This window comes from Peromyscus maniculatus, chromosome 17, assembly GCF_049852395.1.
Source record: "Peromyscus maniculatus bairdii isolate BWxNUB_F1_BW_parent chromosome 17, HU_Pman_BW_mat_3.1, whole genome shotgun sequence".
NCBI lineage: Eukaryota > Metazoa > Chordata > Mammalia > Rodentia > Cricetidae > Peromyscus > Peromyscus maniculatus.
In genome coordinates, this window is record NC_134868.1 from 11,126,146 (window position 1) to 11,146,672 (window position 20,527).

General features: G+C 34.4%; 1 protein-coding gene across 4 annotated transcripts in view; it reads right to left on the bottom strand.

The window, feature by feature from the left end:
- Spock3 (SPARC (osteonectin), cwcv and kazal like domains proteoglycan 3) overlaps positions 1–20,527 on the bottom strand; it is a 349,999-nt gene that overhangs the window by 150,953 nt on the left and 178,519 nt on the right. The window lies entirely within an intron of this gene.

The following is a 20,527-nucleotide window of genomic DNA, read 5'->3' on the forward strand; positions in this document are numbered from 1 at the left end:
TGACCCATCTGTTTGTGAGTTTGACACATCCCTTTCTTCCTTGAAGCCTTTGAATGTTTCCTTTTACTCAAAAATAATTCTTTTTTTTTTTTTTTTTTTTTTTTTTTTTGGTTTTTCGAGACAGGGTTTCTCTATGTAGCTTTGCGCCTTTCCTTGAATTCACTTGGTAGCCCAGGCTGGCCTCGAACTCACAGAGATCCTCCTGGCTCTGCCTCCCGAGTGCTGGGATTAAAGGCGTGCACCACCACCGCCCGGCTCAAAAGTAATTCTTGTTTTTGTTGGACAACAGTTTTACCTCTGTGTTAATGTCTGAGTATCACACTACCAAAGAGTAAGGATGCTTCCAGAAACTGGGGCCTTAAATCTGTTGCATTTCAACATCACTCTCAACTCAGTAATCTCATGCTGAGTTTGTGTATCGGTTAAAATTAAAATTAAAATTTAAAATCAGTGTTAGAGAGCTGATGACATGGCTCAGGGAGTAAAGCACACACTTCGGTTGAACTTCAGCTTGACAACCTCAGTTCAGTTCAGGACCCACATGCTGGAATGCAAGAAATGAATTTCTATGACTCACACACATGTGCTATGGCACGCGCATTCCCCCCAAACACATACAGCACACTCACAGAAAGTAAATAAAAGAAAACTTAAAAAATTAGAATCATGTTAGAGCTTTCAGAGCAAAGAGCCATATGTGTGCCTCTTTTATTCACTAATGTTTGGGGTTTTTTTGTTGTAGGGAGACAATATATATATTTTGAGAATGAAGGCTTCTGTGAGCTCATTAATAGATGTAGTTATGTCTTCAATGGACTTCCTTTGTTAATATCACCAAGGATTTGCTTGACTGGATCAACTACAAGGTAATTGTGGTGGAAAATTTTTTTTATGTCATTGATCTAGAATTTACTGATAATATAACAATACCATTTTGTGATTTGTACGTGCAAATTCTTTATATAATTTTATGCAGAAATAAAATGATTTCACTTATTTATTAGATTGTTTTCTTTATCAATATTTTAACTGTGATCATAGTGAAATAAGAGGTGCTCTAGAAATTTCCAAAGACTAAACATTATTTATGTTCATGTTTATTTATGTTTGTGAGCACACTGCTTTTGGGGAGGTCAGAAGAGGAAATAGAAACCCTGCAGCTGTTCCAGGCATGTGCTGGGGGCTGCACTCTGGTTTTCAGAAAGAGTAGTATGAACTTTTGACCAATGAAATGTCTCTCCAGTCACTGAACTATTTTTTTGTGGTTGTACATAATAATAAATTAAGTAATAGTAACCATGATATGAAATAATAATTCTTTGAAATTTAAAGGCAAAAAGAATTTTAAACCAATTCTTAATGCTACAAATTATGAAAACATACTTTGGAAGTTCATATTATGTTTTCATGTTCATAGGGCCTCTGAAAGAACGAAAAATTGGACTCAATAAGTGGTCAGATTTGAAACTAGTTGAAATATAAGATAGAAAACATGATCCAATTTTATTGCTGACATTTTTCTTAAGAATGTAATGACCCTGTGCTTAGAGAAGTCCTATTTGTACTCAAAGGCCACAGCACCAGGGTTAGGCTAGTTGTTCATTGTACAAAAAAAAAAAAAAAAAAAAATGACTGGAGGAATTGCCATGTCTTTACCACATTATTCAAGCTATTTCCTGAGGAATGTTTCAAGCAAACATGAGCAGTGAGGAAGGTAAAGTCAGGTAACAATTTGGAATGAGTTTACCTTCTAATAAGACAATCTTGACTTCCAGATATTTTTTTTTTCATCTAGAAAGGAGTTAGTATTCATGGAAGTAAAATTTAGTATTAACACACAGTAAAAACATACATTGTTAGTAACCATTTAATCCATTTTTCAGTGTCTATTTTATCCTATCTATTTGGTTTTTATGTATCACACAGAACTGGCCCTCATGTAATTAAAGTATTTAATCTATTTCTCCATGAAGATTTTATATTAATATATATTTCAATACTGTAAAATTATATATCTATATTTTAACTGAACTAGTATTGCTGAAAGCCAAGACTGTATTATATTTCATTAAAGAGTTTCTATTTCCATCATGCCTAGCAGTTTGTTGCACATGGGGTGGGATATTTATCAAATATGATCAACAGTTCAAAAATTCCCCCCATGTATTTGAGCATAATAGGAAGAGAAGGAAAATAGAACATTCTAGGGTGTTTGTAAAAGGAAGTGATGGGTTTTCTTAGTAAAACTGCAGAAAGGATGTGGACTGATATCTTCTTTGAACAATATGCTCATCATTCTTCAAACAATAATATTTAAAATAATAATTCAAGATAATTGAAGCAACTTTATCTCCTCATAGAAAATGCTATTTATAAAAGGCTAGTAGGACACGTGCATTCAAATCCTATTTCATTGTATCCTGTGGTCATAATCTCTTTGTGAGCACATTTACTTTTCTGACTTTGTCAAATAGTACTATTAATCTTTAAGTGTAAAATAGACTGTATTAAATAGTATTGAAAAAGTATTTGTTTTTTGTTTATCTACTTCGTTCACCTTTGAAAAGTCATAGCATGAGATCAGCAGGTATCACACTATAAGAAAGAAAGATTCATAATATGACAATGTCAAAAACTGGGTTTAATGGGACAATAAGGATCATTCTACCTGGACACAGATGCCTATGTGGTATATAGAATTATTTTTTCTTCTAAAACAGTATACAATTCTCTCCTCCTTCCTGTTTAGCAACAAGGCTTTCTTGTCTACCTAAGTAACTAATAACTATGAAATACATGTAATATTCTTGCTAAAGTGGCATTAAAATTAACCATTGTACCAATAATTGTGTTCTTGAAGAGAAGTATTTATTTTTGTAATTAATGATAAAATTTCCAGTTCATGATTTGGCCTTTATAACTGAAATGAATTTCATTTGGAAGAAAAAACAGGTAATTTATCTGTAGGAGACATTCAGAATACAGCCTGAGGAATGTTCACATAATCAGAAAGATATTCTTTAGCTTCTGGAGAAGCCTGGAGGATAATAATTATTGTGATTGACAATTTCATTATCATGTCCATGTATTACAACTTACTTAATACAAAAAAGCTTCCTTTAACCCTAACTACCTTCTATAAAGATTGTTTTGAATATTTTTTTAAATGAATTCAAGAAAGCCCTCACAAGAAGAATTGAACATAGAGACAAATAACAAAATAATGATCCTTTCAAAATGCTTGCAAAACTAAAACATTTACTATGATGGGGACTAAATATGACCAGAGAAAGAGGAAAAAGAGTTCAGTCTTCCAACCTACCTGTGATGGGTTGAAACAAAATGCCCCCCATAGGCTCATAGCGAGTGGCACTATTGGGAGGTGTGGCCTTGTTGAAGGAACAGTGTCACTGGGGGTGGCTTTGAGACTTCAGATGCTCAAGCACTGTCTAGCATATAATTCTCTTCGTGCAGCCTGCCAATCCAGATGTAGACCTTTCAGCTCCTTCTTCAGCACGTGTAAGCTTGCATGCTGATATGCTTCCTGCCATGATGATAAAGGACGAAACCTCTGAACTACTGTAAGCCACCCCTAATCTGCATGGATCGCCTTGGGAAGGTGAAATTGATGAGATCTCCATGAGTAAACTGGGGATAAGAGAGGAAGGCTACAGATGGGAGGGGATGGGAGATGAGAACATGAGGGAACAGGATGGTCAGACTGGGAGAGGGACAGAGGGGGAGAGCAATGAAAGAGATGTCTTGATAGAGGGAGCCATTACAACGTTAGGGAGAAACCTGGTACTAGGGAAACTCCCAGGAATCCACAAGGATGTCCCCAGTAAAGACTACAAGCAATAGTGGAGAAGGTGCCTGAACTGGTCTTCCCCTATAATCAGATTGGTGACTACCCTAACTGTCATCATAGAACAATCATCTAGTAAATGATGGAAGCAGATGCAGAGATCCATAGCCAAGCACCAAGCAGGTGATATTTTATCATTATAAAAGCTCACAATTAACAACCATCAGTAAGAATAGAAGATGGAGAAACTATGGCAACAGTAAAAGAGATCTTATAGCCAGGAAGGCAAAGACCAAAATGTGTCTGGGATGATAAAGAAAAAAATATTTTCTTATAACAGAAAAAAAAACCTTTCACTATGTATCATAGATTCACAACTACCTTTCATAATATCCATTCGCTCTCGCTCTCGCTCTCGCTCTCGCTCTCGCTCTCGCTCTCGCTCTCGCTCTCGCTCTCGCTCTCGCTCTCGCTCTCGCTCTCGCTCTCGCTCTCGCTCTCTCGCTCTCTCTGCCTTTTTCCAAAATAAATCATCTTACTTACCCAGTAGACTTCTATTTTCAGATGCATTCTGTATCGTGCTATAATCTTGGCATTCCTGTGCACCAGTCTTTAGTATGTATCCAAGAGTTCCTGCATCTACTTTCCTCACTGACCCACTTTCTTACTGACCACATTGATATTTTCACTCTTGTTTCTCAACTTGGATTAAAATTTTCAAAATCATTTTCATTTCACTTTGAGTCACACCTGCTTCACAGTTAATCTTAGATAAAAATCTAAAACCCTCATATGACTTCAAAGATTATAAAAATTGACCACTGCACAGTTTTTAGACTTGATATCCTTCTGTCTGTCACTGGCCTTTTTTGTTTGTTTTATGTGCATGTTCCAAATTTATCTCTCTGGTTTTATTCTGTCCTCTGTGCTGGACCATATATCTCCTAGTATTTGACAATAATTCTTTTCACTCAGGGAATTTCTCCCATAGTATGGATTTTGAGAATGCTTCCTTAAGAATTCTGGTACTGTTTTCTGTCAGCTAGATGGATACTTGCTTGATAGTGATTGTCTTTAAATTCTTATCTACCTAAATTGTTCTGTGGATCATTTTTTCTTTGTTTTATATAAAATGACAGAATTGGGAGTAGTTTTCATATAACTCTAATCTGTGTGATTTTATGAGTGGGTAGCCCATTGTAAGTATTCAAATTATGTCTTTATTGATGAATGATTTATGAATCAATGAATATGATTGAAAACTAAAGTAAGAAAATACCCAAGGCCAGATGATGAACTTGCCAACACAAAATCATGAAATCCCTATCTAAAAGTACTTTCTCTGCAAAATACCCAAGTGCTTCTGTATTAATTCAGTGTAATTAGTAAAGCAAAGTCTTGACTTACAGAAAGATCAGCATAACATTTAGGAGTTTTGTGCAGGGGATGCATGGTTAGAAAACCAGAAGTAAATGTAAAACAAATGCTATAAATAGATATGCCTACAAATAGCAGTAGAATTATTCAACATGAGTTTCCAGGGCACCAACGAGAAGAGACAATACACAGAATTGTGTTTTAAAATAAAATATAACTTTATTATAAAGAACTTGAAAATAAAAATCACATAGCTAGATGTAGTCAAACAAAGAAGCATGTGCCCAGATCAAAAGTCTGTACATCTCACATCTCAAAGAGCCATTTTGAATCTCTGGAGATTAGCTTTAGGATTTTATAATTTCACTGTTATTTTTTGTGCATTTGAAGATACAAAGTTTATGTGCCTGCTTTTAAACATCATTTTGGAAATGAATTTACTTATATATTTAAAGAAATTATATAGTGTATACAAAAATCTGAAAATATTACACAAAACAATAATTCTTAAATCAAGGTTATATAGAAAAAAATGACAGGTTTAGAGTCCAGAACATAAATTAGGTATTAGGATATATAAAGAAAATGATGAGGTCTACTGGTGGTATCATTAACATTAAAAATCATAATATCATAAAAAAGCAGATGCTGGTGTGTTTCATGTCTATCAATTAAGGTTATAACTCTATTAATTAGTGAATGCAATGTCAGAGAGGAAACAGGCAAATGGCCTCTGTTTCCTTAGTGAGCACACAGATGAATTCGTCCCACACAAAAAGGAAGGCGATAATTTATGAATCTTAAAACTAGAGGCTTACAAAGGAGCATATTTCAGAACTAGAGAGGAAAGCTGACTCAATAGGACAGAAGTCAGACAGTGTGGATGATCTAGGTAGGGCTAGGAGACCATTCATCTGCAGCAATTGGTCCTTACAGATAAACACAAGATCAGGTTATAGAAGAGTGGGGTTTTAGTCTCAGATACATTAGTGAATGCAGAGTTGTGTCTCTAGACAAATCTGTAACTTGCTATCGTGGCAAATAATGCTGTTTAAATTCAGGAGGTCTAAGCTTAAAACTCCCTCACTTACTTAATACTTGTATTAATATATAATATTATATATTCTGTAAAATGAAGATCTAGCAAGTAACACATGCAAGTATAAAGTACCTATATATTTCTAAGTAAATGATCTGTGGTAAGTATTTAAATATTGGTATTCTTGACTTTCAGCCTCAGTATCCTGATTATTGTAAAAATCATAGTTCATTCCTTTATATTTGGAATGTATAACAAAATTGTCTCTGAAGAATAGAGCACATTTATTTCTACCAGCATCTTAGATTCACATCAATTAATTTACTGCTAAAGCTGGAGAAAGTAACTGACATAAAGGATAGATTCTTTCTGTAAATATGTAAACAATTTATACTTTATCAATATTATGACAATGTCTTAAATAGTACCTTATATTTAAAATGTTTGAACTTATATTAATTGATTGATTGATTGTTAAAATAATGGAATTTGCATAGAGGTTTAAATAAAGCCCTGGAACCACTTTCTATAAATATCTCAGAACTCACCTATGGTACTTGTATCTGATGGACTGTAATTGTACATCAAAGAAAAGATGAAGGTATTTTAGAATGGGTGTGTGGTTTTTGGTTCCTGTAATGTTTTGAAATAACAATCACAGAAAATATTCTCTCATATCAGGCCCCAAGATTTTCTGTCACCTATCTTTTCCTCTGTTTTTTTTTTTAATTTTTTTGTAGGGGTGGGTGGGAGGAGATGATACAGCCAACATTTCCTCTGTTTTTAACATGACAATTTTTTATAAGAAGATTACTACAAGTCCATCACATTTCTTTATCAGTTCTCAAAATAATAGATAGATTCAAAGCTAATTTATTACAAAGGAAATGCATGCTACTAACCTCATGTTTAAAAATGTCACTATCTTAACAGAAACATTTTTGTTTCATATAATGCATTGCTATTTTCTGCTCATGAGATGAGTTTACATGATAATTCTAGTAATCAATTTTCTTTTTTTTTAAGATATATTTTTATCTTTCTGTGTACATGTGGGTGTCTCTATATAGGTATGTACATGCAAATTCAAGTACCTGCAAAGTCCCAATGTGGATGTACAATCTCATAGGACAGAAATTGCAGGCAGTTATGAGCTACCCAACACAAGGTGGGTACTGGGCATTGAACTCAGATTCTATGGAAGAGCAGCAGGTGTTAACTACTTAGCTACCAGTCCTGCTCTCATAAACATAGTTCTTACAACCTACCTCTAGGACATCAGAATCACATTCTTTCCACTTATTATCTCATAGGGAGAAAATGAGGGAAATACCAGTCAAACCTATTTTTTTCTTGCACACAATTTTATTTCGACACTTTCATAAATATGCAGAGAAGGCTGTGACCATAAACATCCTCCTCCTCCTCCTCCTCCTGATGACTCACTTTTGTTTCCAGCTAGTCCCTTTTTGAATCTTTGTCTTTTTGTATGTGTGTACAGATCAACTACAGGTAACCATAGCTGCTGCGTTCACGTTTTCAATGGCCCTGTCATATCCAGAAGTCATCTTTGTAGAATTTGTAGAATCCTCTGACTTTTTAATCTTTTCTTCTACACTTTCATATTTCTTAGTCCTTGAATTAGGTGATATAAATGTTTTATTTAGAACTAAGCACTCAATAGTCACGTATTCTCTGCACTTGGACCAATTTTGAGTCTGTGCATTAACTGTTATCCAATGCAAGAAGAAGAGCTCCTCTCTCCAAGTCTGAGAAGAATTCTCATCTTTGCATAGAGACATAAATGCTTAGAAGGAATTTTGACTATGTGACCATTTAGCAAAACTTCCCCATTATGGGTTATAGCCTCTCTAGCTACAGGATTTTAACCAGACTTACATTAACAGACATGTATTCCCTCCCATGGAGCAGGCCTCAAATCCAGTTTTATTTGTTTATATATTTTAATAGTTGGTTACCTCCCAGTCAGTATGCATGGTCCACAGCATGGTAAGAATGTTGATAGGTTTTTCTTGGAGAATATTATTTTAAGATGTGTTACATTTGTTTTTTGCTGTGGAACACTTTGTTTTAATGCAAAGATGTGTTGCATTATTTTATGCTGCATTTGTTTAACTCTGTGAAGCTATGTTACTGTGCCTGTTCTGTGGGATGGTCTGTATGTCAAATGCTTTGATTAGTCAATAAATAAAACACTGATTGGCCAGTGGCTAGGCAGGAAGTATAGGCAGGACTAACAGAGAGGAGAAAAGAAAGAACAGGAAGGTAGAAGGAGTCACTGCCAGCCGCCGCCATGACAAGAAGAATGTGAAGACTCCAGTAAGCCATGAGCCACATGACAAGGTATAGATTTATGGAAATGGATTAATTTAAGATATAAGAACAGTTAGCAATAAGCCTTCCATGGCCATACAGTTTGTAAGCAATATAAGTCTCTTTGTTTACTTGGTTGGGTCTGAGCGGCTGTGGGACTGGCGGGTGACAAAGATTTGTCCTGACTGTGGGCAAGGCAGAAAAACTCTAGCTACATGCCTGTCTAAAACACCTGATAGTCTAATAAAGAGTTGAATGTCCAATAGTGAAGCAGGAGAGAGAAATAGGTGGAGCTGGCAGGCAGAGAGGATAAATAGAAGGAGAAATCTGGGAGGAGAGAAGAAGGAACAAGAAAAGGAAAAATACCTTAGAGGAATACCACCCAGCTACATAGCAAGCCACAGAGTAAGAGTAAGATTTACAGAAGTAAGATAATGGGAAAAGCCCAGAGTCATAAGGGCAAATGGATAATTTAAAATAAGAAAAGGTGGCCAGAAACAAGTCAAGCTAAGGCCTGGCATTTATAACTAAGAATAAGTCCCCATGTGTGAGTTGTTTAGGAGCTGGGGGGCAGGCCCCCCAGAACAGTAAAAAAAGAAACACAAAAACAAAAATAACCAACAACAGACAACAGATTTTCTTTTTTTCCCACAATCTACTTGCATTAGATTTTCTAACATAGTTAATGTTCTTCAGTACATAGTAAACTTACACTTAAATCTATTTTAATTACCCCATGTCTTGTATCCATAATCACCTTCATAGCTTATCCATATAAATTTTTTAAGTGAGAAAGGTCTTGTTGTAATTTGATGTGTAAAAATTCATTACATGGCCTCATGAAGATGTTGGAGGTATTGTTTTTCAGGCTTGTGGCTAACAGTGCGAAAGTTAGTAGGCAAAGCACTAAAATATGAAAAACATGGCTGACAGAATTCTTTGGAAACAATACCGTCCTGCTGAATGAGGTTAGAATCTTTTACCCCAAGGCTAATTGTGATTGTCCATAAAGAAATGTTGATATGAATTATGTATAACAGAATCATAACATGTGTAAAATAATAAGCAAACCATCTCTCATATTTTGAATTGAAATAAGCCCAATATAAAATATGCTTTTAAAAATATTTAAGAGAATTACAAAGAAATTAACAAAGACAAAACAGGAAAGTGGGGAAAGAAAGGTTATTTAGAAAAAAAAATATAACAGTACACTACTCTATATTTCCTACTTATTTATCTGCATTACTCATATGTAAGAAAAGATGCATTCTAACAGTTTTAAAAATTTATATACTCCAAACCTTAATGTCTGTTACCCAGAAATATTACTGTATTTCAGCCAAAACATAACTAGCAGGCAGTTTAAATTTAATTTTGCCAAAATGTTTTATACTTAAAAAATACCATTAAGTAGAGATGATTCATTTATATTATTAAAATCATGATTAAAGTACAGTGAATTTATTAACTGAATTATAATAACGATCCTTCCAATTGCTTGTAGGAAATCAGAGTATTAAAAATAATAGTACATTAAATTCCCCAGTATGCTAAGCAATATAATTGATTACTTGAAGAGAAAAGAATAAGAAATATTCATTGGATGAAGAGATTAACCCAAACCTGAAATATGTAACACACTAATTAGGTTTCATACTAGAACTGTCCATTAAATATCAACTGCTTCACAAATAATGGATCAAAAAAAATTGAGAGTGAATAAATTATGCATATTTTGTTACATGTGAAAATCCAACAATCTTTTTCCACAGTTGGGGCCTGTTATTAAATCTCCTTTTTGTACTAATAATCCTCTTTTCTAAAAAAAAATGTTGCAACTCTAGAAATGTTCAGAAAAATATAATCGATATCTTTTTATAGTCTTAACCTTTTTTTAGCTTTTATACATCATGATGCATTTTGAGATTGGGGTTGCTATCAAGCCACCAGAACTATGTCTCTGCCCCTTCACAATGGAGGACATGGGTGCAAACACATAGATATTCTTCAAGTGGAGAATAAATGAAATGACCCTATCCAGAACCATAAGAACCAAATCCCACAACAGCAAACACAGCCACAGTGCTGTTGAACTGAAAGTAGTACAAACAGCCTGATTGCTGTAGAAGAAATTGTCATGTCTCCTTGCAAAATCGTTGGCATTATCAATCAAAATATGCATACTTACCTTTTAACTTAGTAATCTCTCCTTTAGAGATTTATAGAAAAATATGCATTTATGCAAAGAGCACACTGAAGATTGTTGGAAGTATTAATATCCATCAATAGGATATTTCCTAACTGAAGCATTAGTTAAAATATGTAATGAATGGGTTTGGGGACTTAGCTCAATGTTAGAGCACTTGCCTAGCAAGCACAAGGCCCTGGGTTTGGTCCTTAGCTCTGAAAAAAAAATAATGTAAGGAATTTATTTGTGGATCTGAAGAATTCCAAATGTTCAAATATTAATTAATCAACTTAATAGAACACAACAATGAGCATGAAGTATTCCCATTTGTATTTGATTTTCTGTTAATGTGCATGTATTTGTATTTATCTGCCATGTATTTGTATTTATCTGCCATGTATTTGTATTTATCTGCCATATTGTATTGTATATATCTGCCATAAATCTCTGTAAGAATGTGAGTGGCTTTCACTGATCTAGGGAGAGAGGAATATCATATATTGTACTTAATCATTAATGAAGAGTTGTAACCTTATCCACATGTTGTTTTTATGGATGTTTAAACATTAAAAGCAAACAATCTTCAATCTTCATGTTTATATTTAGGGATATATATATATATATATATATATATATATATATATATATATATATATACATGTAACAACATTTAATGAAAAAAGAGGCCATGAATTTGTAATACAGCAAGAAGTGAATATGGGAGATTTGGAGGAAAGAAAAGTGAGAGATAAATGTAACTGTTATAATCTCAAAATAAGAATATCAAGTTGATTTAATTTACATAATCTTTTTAGTATTTTCATTCTTTTATGTTTTGTTAATAAGCAAACACATTTTTCTGTTTCTTCAAAATAGTAACAGTATATTGCGATGGTTAGTTACTTTTCAATTTGTTACAATCTCAGGTTATCCGGAAAGAGGGAACCTCAATTGAGAAGATACATCTATTAGATCGGAATGTGGGTATTGTCTGTGGAACATTTTCTTGAATAATAAATGATGTGGGAGGGCCCAGCCCTCTGCAGGAAATGACATCCTTGGCCAGGTTGTTCCTGGGAATTTGAAGCATTTTATATTTTCCTGGTCTTTCGCTTGTGCATAATGATTTCTGATTTTATACTTGTGTATCTTATGTATATGTGCCTGTGCATTGGCGTTTCTTGTGATTTTTCTCTGTTTTATATTTTCTTGGCATGTTTGTTTTCTAAAGGCAGAAATAAATAAGGCATAGTGTAGGATCATAGGTGGGTAGGATCTGTGACACAGTTGAGGGGACATCATGATCAAAATGTAATATGAAGGCATATTTTCAATCTTCTATAAAAAGAAACTATAATATAAAGAATAGATTATTAACTTGACTTTTTAATATGTAAAAATATAGCAGATTTTAAAAGCCATACACATTCAATATGGAAGACTGGAAAACACAATTTTTTCTGAGACTATAGGAGGATACTCTGCTATATATAAATTTGATTGGCTTTAGAAACATATAGATTGACAAAAACAAAATACATCTCTGGGTGCTTCTATAGACAATGTAGACTCAGACTTGGGATTCATAGTATGGTAGCACTATTGAGAGGTGGTGGTCAGAGCCGGGTGGTGGTGGCACACAATTTTAATCCCAGCACTTGGGAGGCAGAGCCGGGTGGATCTCTATGAGTTTGGGGCCAGCCTGGTCTACAGAGTGAGATCCAGGACAGCACCAAAGCTACACAGAGAAACCCTGTCTCGAAAAAAACAAAAAAGAAAAAGAAAAGAAAGAAAGAAATGGGTAGTGGTGAAGAGGAGGAGGAAGAAAAGGAGAAGGAAGAAGAGGAGGAGGCGGAAGTTACAGTGGTGTGCCCAAAGGGGTTATTTTGTGTCCTGGACTTTTTCCTTATTCCTCTTATTTCTGTTTTCCACCTACCCATAAATAAAAATTTACTTTCTCCCACACACTGTCAGCATGATGCCATGTCAGAAGTGTGGAGCCAAACAACCATGATTGACACCTCTAAAATTATGATGCAAAATAAATCTTTCTTTCTCTTAACATGCTTCTGCTGGACACCTTATCACAGCAGTGATAAACTGACTCATAATAAAAATTAAGCCACAGAGAGGAACATGAAAAAGCAGTCCACACAACATGTATTAATCAGAGATCAGTAGTGTCAATATTGATCACACATACACAAGTTCAACTAAACCAAATTGGGTGTTGTGTATTTGAATGTGTGTAACAAACACTTCCCATATTATTAAGTACTTTTTTACTATGCTTCTCTGGTTAAATGTTTCCATGTACTTATTGCTCACCCATACATTTCTGTGTGATGGTTGGCAATATGAAAGTGCAAATATTTCATTCTTGTTGAGAATAGTGTAATAAGAATGTAAAATGGGACCTGGAGAGGTGGCTCAGTGGTTAAGAACACTGGCTGCTCTTGCAGAGGACAGAGGTTCAATTCCCAGCATCCACACAGTGGCTCACAACTGTCTATAACTCCTGTTATAAGGAATCTGATGCTCTCTTCTTACTTCCACATGGACCAGACACATAGCAAACAAACATCCATGCAGGCAAAACTTTCATATTATAAAAATGAAATGAAGATATAAATTAAAGAGAAATGAAAAAAAGAATAATGTAGAAGGAAAACACATAATTCAAACCATGATATCAGTCATGACTACTGAGTTTTGCTTTTCTTTGTATAGTGACTTAATCTGGTTGGAGTGTATCTTTTCTCATGATCATTACCCAAGCATCATCTCTGTCCTTATATGTTTTCATAGCTTCATTTTGCTTGCTTAATTTTGTCAATTGCATACATTTATCATAACTAAAAATTACCACCAAACAGACAAACATATTTGCTTTGCTTTTCTTAAGTTCAGGGCCCTTACAAACTGGGGAAATGAAAAGGAAAAACATTGAGATTTCATCTTATCTTAGTGATACTTAGTGATATACATGTTCTTAGATAAAGAACATGAAGATAGTAAACAAAGTCAGAGGCTGTGGAGATAGAAGAAACCTTAACCCTTGCTTATGGGAGCTTAAACTGGTATAGCCACTGTGGATTTGAGTATGGCCTTTCCATAAAAAAAAATTCAGACCAGAACTACCATATGACTTAGCAATAGCATCCCTAGAGGAAAGACATGCATCTATGTTTATTGCTACACTATTTACAATAGCAAGGAAATGGACCCTGGCACAGTGTCCATCAACAGAAGATGGGAAAATGAAAACATGGGAGCAATATATGATGTGGGATTTAACTCAGCTGTGAAGAAAAATGAATTTGGGAAACAGAGTGAATCTGGAAAGAATTTGATTAAGTGAAGTGACTCAGTCTCAGAAAGACAAATAGCATGTTCTCTCTCATATTCAGAGCCAAACATCTAATGCTTGTATGAGGGCAAATAAGAAGGTGCAAGAGTATGTGTAGACTCGGAACCTACTTAGGAAACCATGAGAGCACAGCAGAGTTATGGAGAACGGAGGGAAAGGAAAGAAGACCTCGATCATGGCAGAGCAAAAAGGGAAGACTGATGTGGAGGGAACTAAGAAAGAAAGAAAGAGAGAAACAATACAAATAAATTTGTTTGAAAAAACTTCATAATGAAACCTAATTTTTTAAAGGATTTAAAATAGAACAAGAATAGTTAGAAGAAAAATAGACATGTGTTGTATTTGGGAGAATTATAGTAAGTATTATTTATGAAAATAGCACTTTTAAAAATGTTGCAATATTTCTTTTGATGTAAGACCATTTTCTAAAATATGTATTAATTATTTTTCTTATACTTCACAAACCTAAAACCTGCAAATGGGCTTTAATCTGGTGTCTTATCTTTACCTCTGCAGGATACTGGATTAACTTGCCTTCAGAGCCATCTGAAATGCTAAGGTAGCCATCTAAATTCATGCTCTCTTTACCTTTCTTCAACAGTCTTTACAGATCATCCAGGAAGTAGTTTTTAATATTCCTTTTATGTGTTTCTGCCCATTCATGCTTATTCCCATATAAGACAATGGGCTATATACTCTTTTAACTGTGTCTTTGTGAACACAGTGATCATCAGAGGGCCTCATACTGTTACTCACACATTATACAGGAAGATGCTGAATGAGAAAGGTTACAAATGCTCAGCTAAAATGAATGGGCTGGAGTGAGCCAGCATTTGCCTCCTGGCCTCCTGCTGTGAAATATTCCTCTGTGGAAATAATATTTTTCTGTGAAGGGCTAATGGAGGAAAGGTACAGAGGTAGCTACATGTGTTGCCATGGCCTCAATGGAAGGACCACGTGGACGATCTGCAACTCTAATGAGTGGTTCCTGGGTATCAGATAATGAGGCAATGTATCATAAATGTATTTAGTGCTGTACATTATGAAAGTAAGTCAATAGTGTGACTTGTTTTTATCTGTGGGTTTATTCTTTTTGTAATTTCTAAATTGTCAGAATCTAAACTGACAGAATCATTTTAACTGCTGAAATTACATGGTCTAATTCAATTCTCTTCTTCTAAAATCTTCTCAATTTGGCAGGTATTATACACCTTTGAGAGTGATGTCAGTAAAATAGAATTGTCTGTTCAACTGAAAATGAACAGGGGATTAAGTATGTTTGAGGGACTGGACAGTAGACAATAGCTATTCAGGTACTATTTTAAAAAGAAATAGACCCTTGACTGTAAAATAATCTGAATTACTAATTCAAGTGTTAAGTAATGTCTCAAATGATGGTGCATGACAATCATTAAACATTATCAAACTGTAGTGCCAAGTTTCAGTGCCTAAGCTTGTCACCTAAAACACTGTGGTTTTATTATAGTTAAAATGGGAGCAAGAACTGTAGCCCAACTCAACATTTATGATTATTGTTAAGACTATACTTGATCAGACTATGTAAATTCTCAGAGTCTCAGGTTTTATTTTGGTAAACTGGTCATAGCAACTGTAATCCATCTTAACCCCTATGATATTTGAGAGATTTAATGTGTTATACACACTGTGCATGGAAGTGTGCTTCTGTGTTTATGAAGACTCTCAGTAGACAAGATGAGGATACTATGATGCTCATCTATAATTTTAATTTTAAAACTAGGAGCCAAAAAGCATTATACCTTTTTTAAAAATTTTTTATTTATTTTTATTTTTTAAGATTAATTATGTATGTATACAGTGTTCTGCCTCACGTGTATGCCTGCAGGCCAGAAGAGGGCGCCAGATCTCATTCCAGATGGTTGTGAGCCACTATATGGGTGCTGGCAATTGAACTCAGGTCCTTTGGAAGAGCAGCCAGTGCTCTTAACCGCTGAGCCATCTCTCTAGCCCCAAGCATTATACCTTTATAACAACATTTTAATATGAATAATCTTAAAAAGAATTATGAACCACTTATACATTAAACATAAGAAATGTTAGAAGTGAGTACTTTCAAAATTAAAGAAACATTTAGCTATATGAACAAAGTTAATTTGTAAGTATAAAAATCAAAGGAATATAAATTACATATACGTGTTTCAAATCTTTTTTCTTTATTTACAAACTGTATGGCCATGGCAGGCTTCGTGTTTCAAATCTTATGTCTACTCATCTTTCTATGAATTCATCATCTATCTACCTATCATTTACCATCTCTTTAACTAATGTTGAGAAAAAGTCCCAGAAACATCTAAATTGTGTCTCTGCTTTTATAAAGTGGATATAACATAAAGAAGTGGTTTTAATTTAAATAATGTAAATCAATTTGAGATGCCTTCAAAATAGCTTTTTGCACATTAAATATGAAATAAATACCGGAAGCCAATTTCTTATGGGGTATTTTCAATTTATTTAGATATGAGAAGGCTACATTTTATTTAATGTCCCAGGTGAAATACTTTAAAATAGTTATAATTACGTTCAGTTTATATCAACAAATATCTTATAACTCTATTATAACTCGGACCCTGTGGTTGATCTTTTGTATCTAAAATATTTCTACAGTGTAACAGTGGGAATAAAAAAATTCCCATAATGTAATTACCAACATTCTGAAGGAAACTGGGTCTCACCTTAAGTACAGACATTACAAATATAAATCCCCCAAATAATCAGCATCAAAGAGTTTTAAGAGTTGTATTCTTTTGATATCTACTTTTGATAACCAACATCTTAAGAAGGTTTTATAATTTTCTGTGTAATGACTTTTAGGAGGTCAAAATAATTTACTTATTGATTTGTTTTTTATCTTGTGTTGAATTGAAGCAGAAATTAACACAACTAACTCTTTAGTACACTGACTGCATCTTTTTTTTCTGACTGGTTAATACCTACCCTTTTTCTTTTAATATTGGCAGTATTGATTGGTGCCCAAAATACTGATCTAGAGACAATGTTAATTATGTACTATTACACAGGCATCTCAGGAGTGTGAAACACCAGGTTTTGTAATACATGAAAGCAAAGAGAAAAACTGTGACCTAAGTTTACAAAGGATAGCAAAATGGGTATCAGTCGGAGTCTAAGAAAACCATCAGAGATTGCAGCAAAACACCAAAATATCTGGAAAGTTGTTATAATTAGTATTTTTCCTAATTGGAAAAAAATTTGTGCTTTAATTTCTGATGATAATGATAATGAAAAGTTAACAAGAAAACCCAGCATTGTGGTGATTTAAGAACAGTTCATCACAGAAGACTCCACTGGAAAAACATTCATGGATAATATGACTTGTATCCTGGCATATTTCTACATTTTATATCACACTCTATGCTAGCAGATTAGATTAGAGCATGTGTTAAACACATAGTAACTATGCCATCGTATGATCTCTCTGCTTTTATTTTTTTATATCACCAAGCTAGAACAATTTTGTAGTTTTATCTACTTGTAAATCCAAGCCACAAACTTACAACTTAAAAATAATATCACTGACTCCTTCCAGCTTGTGTATTTACAACCTGTTTTGGTTAAATCATGCATGTATTCTTTTCCCCAATATTTTTAAAAATTAATATTGCCCCCATGCACATCCTGAACTTGTTTTTAGAGAATATGCATGAAGCCTATGGACACAATATGCTTAGAATGACTCTTTCAATTGATGAAACTACAACACTGAGTGAACTATAAGTAATAGTCATTGCGATCTATTCAAAGAAAATATGAACCAGCCAGTCCATATGATTTGAGTCTACAATACTGGAAGGACAAAGAGGCCAACTTCATGAAATGTCCAGCAAACTAATAAATGCTTGAAAGAGAGAATTTACTGTGGAAGCAATGAACACTATAAAACAAGTTCAAGGTTCTAAGGAAAAGAAGAAGAGGTTGTGAAGTCTAGTTTGGGGATGACGATATGAAAAAACATCTTTCAGTAGCAAAGCTCTCCCAGCACTTGAGGCTGCAGACAGTGGGATCCATTTCTTTTTAGTGTTCTGATATAAGTAAATCAATATAAAAACCTAATTGGTTTCTATTTCTTTTATTTCAGTATTCTAATCCAACATGTTCACATGCCTCCAAATGTAAGAGTTGTGTCTCTTATATTAGCTGTTGTTATAGATCAGACTGCATGCCAAAGTTCTACTTCCTACAGGGCCGTGCAAGTATGCAATTTATGCTGACTTCTCCAAGCAAACAAAGTACATGAAATATTAATATCAACTTATTTATTTATTGGTTATGGATTGTATTCAGTGTGCACCATTTTAAGTAGTTGCTGTCAGTAATAAGACAGGACCAAGTACGATTTACATAAAGCACTGAAACCTGCCACCTTATAACCTAGAGATCTTTGCCACTCCATTGGCCATGGAAAGAATTGCTGCTGCTGCTTCTGTGCTCAAGGTGACTCAGTAGCTTGCATTGAGGAACATTTAGGCTATTGGTTTCTGACCAGCCTTACCATGCACAATAGGACAGCAAGTTTTTTTGTCTATAGTCTTTTAAAATTATTAATGCATTTATATGTTTAGTTATTTATTTATTTTGTGTGTAAGGGGGGAGAGAGGTATGTGCATGCCATGGAGCAGGAATGGAAGTCAGAAGACAACTTACAAGACTCAGTTCTTTCTTTCCATAATATTGGTTCTGAGAATCCAATACAGCTCATTGGGCTTGGTGATAAGTGTCTTTACTTTATCTCCCTGGGCCTGTGGTTAGGTCTTCACAGTGAATTAGCATGATTATTCATAAGCTTAGGCACTGATCTCAGCAAACACAGATTGGGATTTCAATTAGGTTGATGAAGTCAGGAAGAAAGAGCCAATGAGCTTTATTAAAATTTTGTACTGTGTGGCTGGAATCTTACTACACTTTGTGGAACTTGTAAAGAACATTTAATTGATTAATATTGTGTGCATATTTGTGTGCCTGATTTTTTTCTTATGTATGCCATGTGAATTCAGTACCTACACAGGCCAGAAATGGCTATCAAAACTTCTGGAAATGCAGTTACATGTGTTAGCTGCTCCATGTGGGTGCTGAGAACAAAACCTGGGTCCCCTGAAACAGCAGCAAATACTCTTAATTGCTGAGCAGTCTCTCCAGCCCCAAGTTTTGCCCATAAATAAACAGTTTAATGGAATCTCTGCAACGTAGGTGCTGAACTTCATCTGAAAGCATTTTGAAACCATTTGCTAACTCATCCCTCAAGTCAAAATCTCCATTCTACTCCCAACTTTGCGCATCAAATACCAGAATTTTCAGTTGTGAAGAAGAAGTATAAAAGCTTCAGAAAAGCCAGGATGTCTTTAGGATCCTAAGGAAATAGGTCAGTAACAAAATGCTGAGCCTGGGGGATTGCCATTTCTTTATTAATAAAACATAAAAGTCATGATTGACAGGCAATACATTACTGGTAACTCCATTCTTTCATTTTGTGAATTTCTCTGGCACACTGATGTCATACACATGTGATTTCAAAATTTTTAAAACTGTCTCTTTAATTTCTTGCAGTCATTCAACCAACATGGCATGCAAATATCTCAAGGCATACTATGAGGTTTATAGATATTTTTAGTTCCCTCTGCCTTGGCCCTAAGTATCTGGCATTGCATATTTGACATAATAAAAATTTCTAATCCATTCAGTGTATAAAAGGTATCATATATTTATATGTTTATATTAATGACATTACTTAAACATAAATATTTGCCCTTTGATGGATATGTAGCCCATTTTTATTTTCTACTGTTCACTTTTCTCTATCTCTTGGTGTATCTTTTAATTTTTTTCATGTTGTCTAGTTACATACCCTACTAGTAAGTTTTGGCTTTGGTCTTTCTTTTATTTTTTTAATCTGAATAAGGTCTTAGTAAATTGTCAAAGCTGGACCTGAACTCCACTTTTTACCCTAGTCAAGTATACAGTTTTTGTTCCTTCTGCCTCACCTCTCAAGCAGCTGGGGTGAGAAGCCTGTGTATTTAATATATTTTTATGCAAGTCTACTAAAACAAACATTTCAACTATCATCTGAGAATATGCTAGTAGCAATGTTCCTTTGTTAATTTAAAGACAATACTTAAATTATCCCACTTTTATAAAAGAAGAGCAAAAATAGGATTCATGATAGACAGATAGATAGATAGATAGATAGATAGATAGATAGATAGATAGATAGATAATAAGTAGAGGAAGGAGGAAGTTAGGTCTAAAAATGGCAGTGCTGCTGACAATGGCCTACTTGACAGCCTAGCCCGAATCCAGGCAGACCTCTGACTGATAAACAGAGTATTGCTATTGGGTAAACAAATACCTAAACTCAGAATT